The sequence below is a fragment of the Limulus polyphemus genome, unplaced genomic scaffold (genome assembly GCF_000517525.1).
Source record: "Limulus polyphemus unplaced genomic scaffold, Limulus_polyphemus-2.1.2 Scaffold5810, whole genome shotgun sequence".
NCBI classification, from domain to species: Eukaryota; Metazoa; Arthropoda; class Merostomata; order Xiphosura; family Limulidae; genus Limulus; species Limulus polyphemus.
The window spans coordinates 54,945-61,635 of record NW_013671420.1 but is presented as its reverse complement, the minus strand read 5'-3'; the positions used below and the strand labels follow the sequence as shown (position 1 = coordinate 61,635).

Here is a 6,691-nt window from a genome sequence, read left to right as displayed (position 1 = left end):
ACTGTCTACTCTACTAGAAAGCTACTCTTGACTGGCTACTCTACTAGAAAGCTACTCTTGACTGGCTACTCTACTAGAAAGCTACTCTTGACTGGCTACTGCACTAGAAAGCTACTCTTGACTGGCTACTTCTACTAGAAAGCTACTCTTGACAAGTTACATTCTTTGAATCAACCTAGATTTCTTAAGCTGAGCCAAACTTTGTGTGTTGTTATTAGTAGAATGGGAAACGATATCAATAAAAGTATGTATACCTAATTCATGAGCCATTTTATAACAATACATACTGGTATACTAAATTAATTACTAAGTTAAATGTTAGTTCTAAAACGTGTGTGCAACGTGCTTTGACCAAAAAGCTATTGATAACAAAAGCAAAAAACATCTTGCTCTCTAAGATAGAAAACTTTTTATGGGCTGTTTCTAAGCAAAGAGAAACAAAAGAGGTGGGTTGCTATTGGAGTCGTGTACTTTATACATGCACTGTAAAAAACTACTTGTTTATAATAACTGGCATAATATTTTGTTTCTTGCCCATCTTGTGAGACAGTGTAGAAAAACTCATAAAAATAAATAAAATTAAATCATAAAAACTCACCCAGAAAATAAGATTGAGGCAACACAGTGTGTGTCGAACACAAGTATAACCTGATCTTCCCATTCCTCAGTGTTCAAACTAAAGAAATAAATGTTACTTTCTTTGAACTAAAGATAAACAAAAAAGATATGTTGACGAGGCTGTGTGACTAGTGGACAAACTTAAAATCAATTTCTTTTAACTTAATATGGAAAAAAATTCTTATGCTAAGCTGGAAGACCATTTATACACATAGAAATCTTTAGGCTTATGGACGACATGGTATGTTGAACAATGTGTAACTAGTATTACTAGTTAAACCGAATTTCATTGTGAAACAGTAAAGTGTAGACCAGGGTGTCTTAAGCGTTGAAAACTAAGATTGAAAGTTTTTAACACAATAAAAAGCTAATTATTATATTGTTAAGAGAACAGAAATAAAATATCACCTGCTATACCGAACCTATTGCTTTTCAACCTGGCTCCACTAAGTAGGGCTGGCCTAACTAAAGAAATGCAGCAACACTGCTCGCTACTAAGAGGACAATGTCATGGTAACCACCCTTACTCTATCTGTTCTGGAATGATGGAGAAACGACACTGTGTTGAGTGTATGTTAACATTAGCGCCGAGAGAGGCGAACCCAGGTGAATACCTCCTCTGTCTGAACCTCCCGACGGTAGGGCAGTGAACCGTTACTGCACCTCGCCAACAAGATATGCAGAAGTGCGAACGTGACCTTGACGTCGTCACTAGCGGGATGCCTTTTCTCGTGAAACGAGTCTATACAAACGAACATAAAACCAGTCACAAATCTAACGTTGCTTCAAACTGCATTAGAACAGTACTTTTTTTTTTACGTGTATTCGTTCTTAACGTAATTACAATATAAACCACATAATAATCACATTACTAGCTAGAATCCGGGCAGCAGAAAGCAAAAAAGTATTTTCTGATAACTGGAGTCCAAACAGTAACGTTGGAATAATTCTGTGTGGGGTCCTAAAATCATTGAACAAAATAGTAACCTCTGGGTATGATGGAATCCATTCATTCGGTCTGGGTGATATTTGGCCCTCTGTGGTCTTCGAAGCGAACGAGCCGGGTTCGAATCCATGCTAGAACACTGAATATTCCCCATACTAAAAGTTTTTGACAAACATGCAATTTAATATATAATCCTTGTAAATCAACACTTCTAACACCAAAGGGTGTGCAGCAGCCTCGTACTTCAAGCAAGGGGTACTTCCGTGCCCTCAGCACCTCTAGTTTCTGCACCCTGGAGCCCAAACAGTTTTCACACAAATTAATACCATTAACGATACTTCAGTTCAAAGCTGTTAAACGAGAGATAAAAATTAAACTTATATTCAGACACGTGGTTGAGTATTTACAACCTACAATAGAATCGGGTAGTAGTTCTATGAATTACATAATTGTGTGTTTAAAGCTATACAATGGATATCCGTGCCAGCCGTCCCTAATCTTTAACTAACAGATTAGAAGAAAAGCAACTAGTCAACAGCACCCACGTAAACCTTGTGAGTGTTGTGAATATTGGTATGAACTACAGAAATTAATAAATAAGCCTGAAGTAAAGATATAACCTAGCCTAGGGCCAAGTGGATAAAATTCCTCACGAAAGTAAAAATATCGAATAAACTACTTAAATCGAATAGTGAGACTTGCATCAAGAGCCACAAAGTGCGGAGAGCGTTTTTTGTGGCCGCGGGACAAAACCATGGACCGTTAGATTCACAAACCGGCACACTAACCACTAATTCACATCCTGCCTCTGACAGTAAGCATGCTCGACCTTTTGGCCGTTGGGGCGTTATAATGTGACGGTTAATCCCACTAATCGTTGGTAAAAGAGTAGTCCAAGTGTTGGCGGTGGGTGGTGATGATGACTAACTGCTAAATTAGGGACGCCTAGCGCAGATAGACCACCTGTAGCTTTGCGCGAAATTCATAAAACAACAATCAATGAATGAAGAGGCGGGTGTGTACATTTTAAAGCATATTGAAAATAAATTACTATTTCAGATTAGTGTTAACTCCTGTGTATTCCTGAAGAAAGGCAAACGATCATTGAAAGTCAAGAACATAGGATTCAATTTTGCATGCTTCAACCTCCAAACATCTTTCGATTGGGTTTAATTGAGTGTATATATTTTGAAACTTCTGATTTGAGTTCATCAACATCTAAGACTTGTCAAAATGACACTCCAATTTTCCTCTCGGCTTAGTTCAGTTTAATCGGTTTTTGAGAAAACCTTCGTATCGGTAGGGCTGGAAAGGTTCACACAGGTCATGAAAATCCTGGAAAGTCATTGACTTTTGTAAGCGAAATTTTCAGTACTAGAAATCCTGGAACATAAATGTTTGTTATCATGATATCCTGAAAAAAGCCACACATCTTCCCCATCTCCAGTTTTTATTGACGATAACCGGTACCACTGTGTCTATTTCAGTTTCGCGAGAAACGATCTCTTAAAAAAAGGTGATTTACAAAATGTGTTGACTTTGCAATACAGGCTTTAAACAATGTACATCTGTGTGCAAGCGAAGAGGTGTCACGTAACTATAGTTAGAATAATACTGTTTGGGTACAAGAAGCTCAAGACTCGTTTGACGCAAATCTTAGATCCTAAAACTGTTGATAGGATAAACAACATGGATGGTTAAGAATTTTTTTAATTCCATCTTCAGCATAAACACTTCAGAAATAGTTAAAACGTTTCTGACCAAGTTCTTCATCGGTTGTTGTCTACAATTTAATAAAAAAAGAGGAATAAAATAAGTGTCATAAACTTAAATAGTCAAATATAGTCTTGACTTAGTGGTTAGTATGTCAGACTGCGAAACGAAGGGTCCGGGTTTCGAGGCGTAATGCTGCTAAACACGCCTTGCACTTTCAGTAATTGGTGCATTATAAAAGTGACAGTCAATCCCGTTATTTGTTTAAAAGGGCCGGGCATAGTCCCTGGTGGCTGGCTGTCTGTCTTACCTCAGGTTAATAACAGTTCAAAATTAGGGACGAATAATCTGGGTCACTGACCTGGCCGTCTAACTCACGTGTGCATAGGGTGCCGTTCAGGTTGAAAAGTCCAATATTCATATCGGAGTGAAAAACACATTACATGAAATTTGATCGAGTTTTATCAGCAAGTTTTGCAATATTTTCAAACTACGTCGTTTAGTTTATTTGAAAAACATTAACAAACTTTCGTTGGAGGAGGTATAATGCTTACGTGAACCATACCCACCCCAGGTGCTAATTTGAAGCAACGGACCAACTTTATTTAATTTTTTTTTAGTTTACACGTTATTTTTTGTGTTTACGAAAACTTAATGATTTATTTCTTCAATGTTTCGGCATATTTTTCAAACTTATTCAAATTCGTGTAAAAAGTTAACGCCTGCCCAACATCTTGATGTGTATATAAAAAAACAACGTTATTCTGGAAAGATTTGGGTTGTTTTTTTTTGTAATTAAGCACAAAGCTACTCAATGGACTACCTGTGTTCTGCCCACCACGGGTATCGAAACCCGGATTCTAGCGTTGTAAGTCCGCTGAAGTGCCGTTGTGCCACCGGAGGGGGGGGGCGGTTTGAGTTGTTTTGATTATATTCGAGTTCAAGGTCGCTGGACCACATCCGAGATCACGAGAGCCAACATGGAGATGTTAAGTCGTTAGTGTAAAGTGACTCGAAACGGTGTAGCAATGAAATGTTTTAAATGTGGTTGTGGATGTGATAGTTTAAATATAGCGATTAATTGAGCTAAACCGAGGGTACAGTGTTAGATGATCTTAGTCGATTTGACATAACAGCTGTCAATTGATTGCTGCATTGACAGCTAAACTAGTACATTAGTATCGTTATCTTCATCAAGGTGGATTGGAATTATATATATAAGAAATTATTAGTTTCAACATCTTGTGAAACCAACGACACAGTAAAGCCTAAAGATGTAGTGTTGAAGTTGAAGCAGAAGCACGATGCATTGCGAGAGGATTTCCCTAGCGATTCTCAAATTTAAAATGCCATTTCTGCAATGAAGAGTAAAAATATGAAGGATGGTATTATGCCCAGTATAATCCATATAGGTTTTATCTTGTCATATTTTCTCTCGTTTTAAAGTTGTGCCGAGCTTTCTTCTTCGAGATATATTGAAATAACCTTAAATCGCCGGTGTCTGGAGTGACTCCCCTCTTGTTATTTTACGTAAAATATAATATTTCGGCGTTAAATCCTCCAATTAGTGGATGAAATTCAACTTTCAGGTAACTCTCTTCCATTTACTGTCAGTTTGGTTTGTTTGAATTTCGCGCAAAGCTACACGAGGGCTATCTGCGCTAGCCGTCCCTAATTAAGCAGTGAAAGACTAGAGGGAAGGCAGCTAGTCATCACCACCCACCGCCAAGTCTTGGGCTACTCTTTTACCAATGAATAGTGGGATTGACCGTCACGTTATAACGCCCCCAGGGCTGAAAGGACGAGTATGTTTGGTGGGACCTAACCACCTGGCCATGCCTGGCCCAGCCTTTCATTGAATAACAAGTCCGTGCCGTGTATTGTTGCACATCCCTGAGTGGAATACCAATCTCGTGAATCTGGATTAATTGTTGTGAAATATACACTGGCTTGCCACTATTAGGAACTATGCACCCTTTCAGATTTAGGCCTCACCTGAGCTGCAGATACAAATTAGGTTGAGAACTAATGTTTCAAGTTTCGTTGGTTGGTCATTTGAGTTTATCAGTAATGGAGAATGTTTAATAAAATGTCTGTTGTGAGGATGAATCGTGGCCACAAACAAGTAATGACAGAAAGTGGAGAACGGTGGTTAAACCAGATGGTCCAACCGTCATCAAACAATAGACCGACAGAAATTTTCAGTGCAGGGCAATCAACACGCATCTACAGCCCCACCTTGCGATAAACATTACAACAAATGGACTGTGACAGTAGGAGATCATTGCATAAACCACTGGATTCAGTTACTTATAGAAAAAAAGAAGAAAAGAAACGTCTCGTATGATGTAAAAAGAGTAGTCATTGGACTAATAATGACTGGTGAAAGGCTATGCGGTACAATGAATCACACTTTATCCTGTTTTGGGAGAAGACAGATATTTCAAAAAACAAACACAATAACAACTCAATCCTCTAGTGTGGTCTCAACTGTCCAAGCCGCTGGTGGTAGAGTCATAGCTTGAGACATGTTTTCCTGGCATACTCTAGTCCCCTTAGTGGCATTCGAATGACACAACTGATCTCAGAATCATTTCTGAACATGTACATCCAGCTACTTCCAATACAACAATGCTTCTTTCCATCGTGACCAAACTGTTTCTGCATTGTTTGGAAAACGTGTCTGAGACTTCAGACATTTCACCACAATCCCAGGATTGTAATCTAATTGAGCATCTGTGGGATAAATGTGAATGACACATTTGCCATCACAATCTTCTGCCAACCTCGCTCCGTGGATTGCTTACAATATTAATGCCTGAATGGGAAGAAAACCCCTTAAGACAGTCCCTTGTGGATTCTATGCTTAGTCGTGTCATGGGTATAATTTGGGTAAAAGGTGGTCCAACCCATTATTAGATACGTTTCTTAATAAAGTGGCCAGCCAGTGTTTGGAAAGATAATATCGTTGGGACAACAGCCAAATAATATGGTTAGAATCAAAGTCAACCTGTGAAATACAGAAATGGAAAACTTGGTGCTATATGTCGTAAAATTTTACGTCAGTTTGAAGAACAAAGTCTATACTTAGAAGTTATCAAATTTTGTTTACTTGAGAACGATCGCACCAGTGATCGAAATGTACCAGTTCTAAAAAAAAAATTCTTTACTGTAAAAGCTTTAACTTGTAATAAAATCAACATTCGTAGCAATATTATTAAAACGTAATGATTGAAATATTTCTTACCTACAAGTGCAGATCAATACGTCTACCACGTAATTAAACACGTAGAATATCATTCTGTACACTATTTGTACACTTAATCTTTGTTGTTGTTTTTTTTTTCTAAACATATAGCCATATATATATATATATATATGTATATATATGTGTGTGTGTGTGTGTGTGTGTGT

The 6,691-nt window shown here is 38.0% G+C and overlaps 1 long non-coding RNA gene across 1 annotated transcript in view; it reads right to left on the bottom strand.

Moving 5' to 3' along the window:
* Positions 1–598: 598 nt before the first annotated feature.
* LOC111089291 overlaps positions 599–6,691 on the bottom strand; it is a 17,116-nt gene continuing 11,023 nt past the window's right edge. Inside the window, exons 2-3 of the long non-coding RNA XR_002613572.1 lie at positions 1,027–1,360; positions 599–676 (exon numbers count right to left, since the gene is read on the bottom strand). This is a non-coding gene — a long non-coding RNA (uncharacterized LOC111089291). The remainder of the gene's footprint in view (positions 677–1,026; positions 1,361–6,691) is intronic.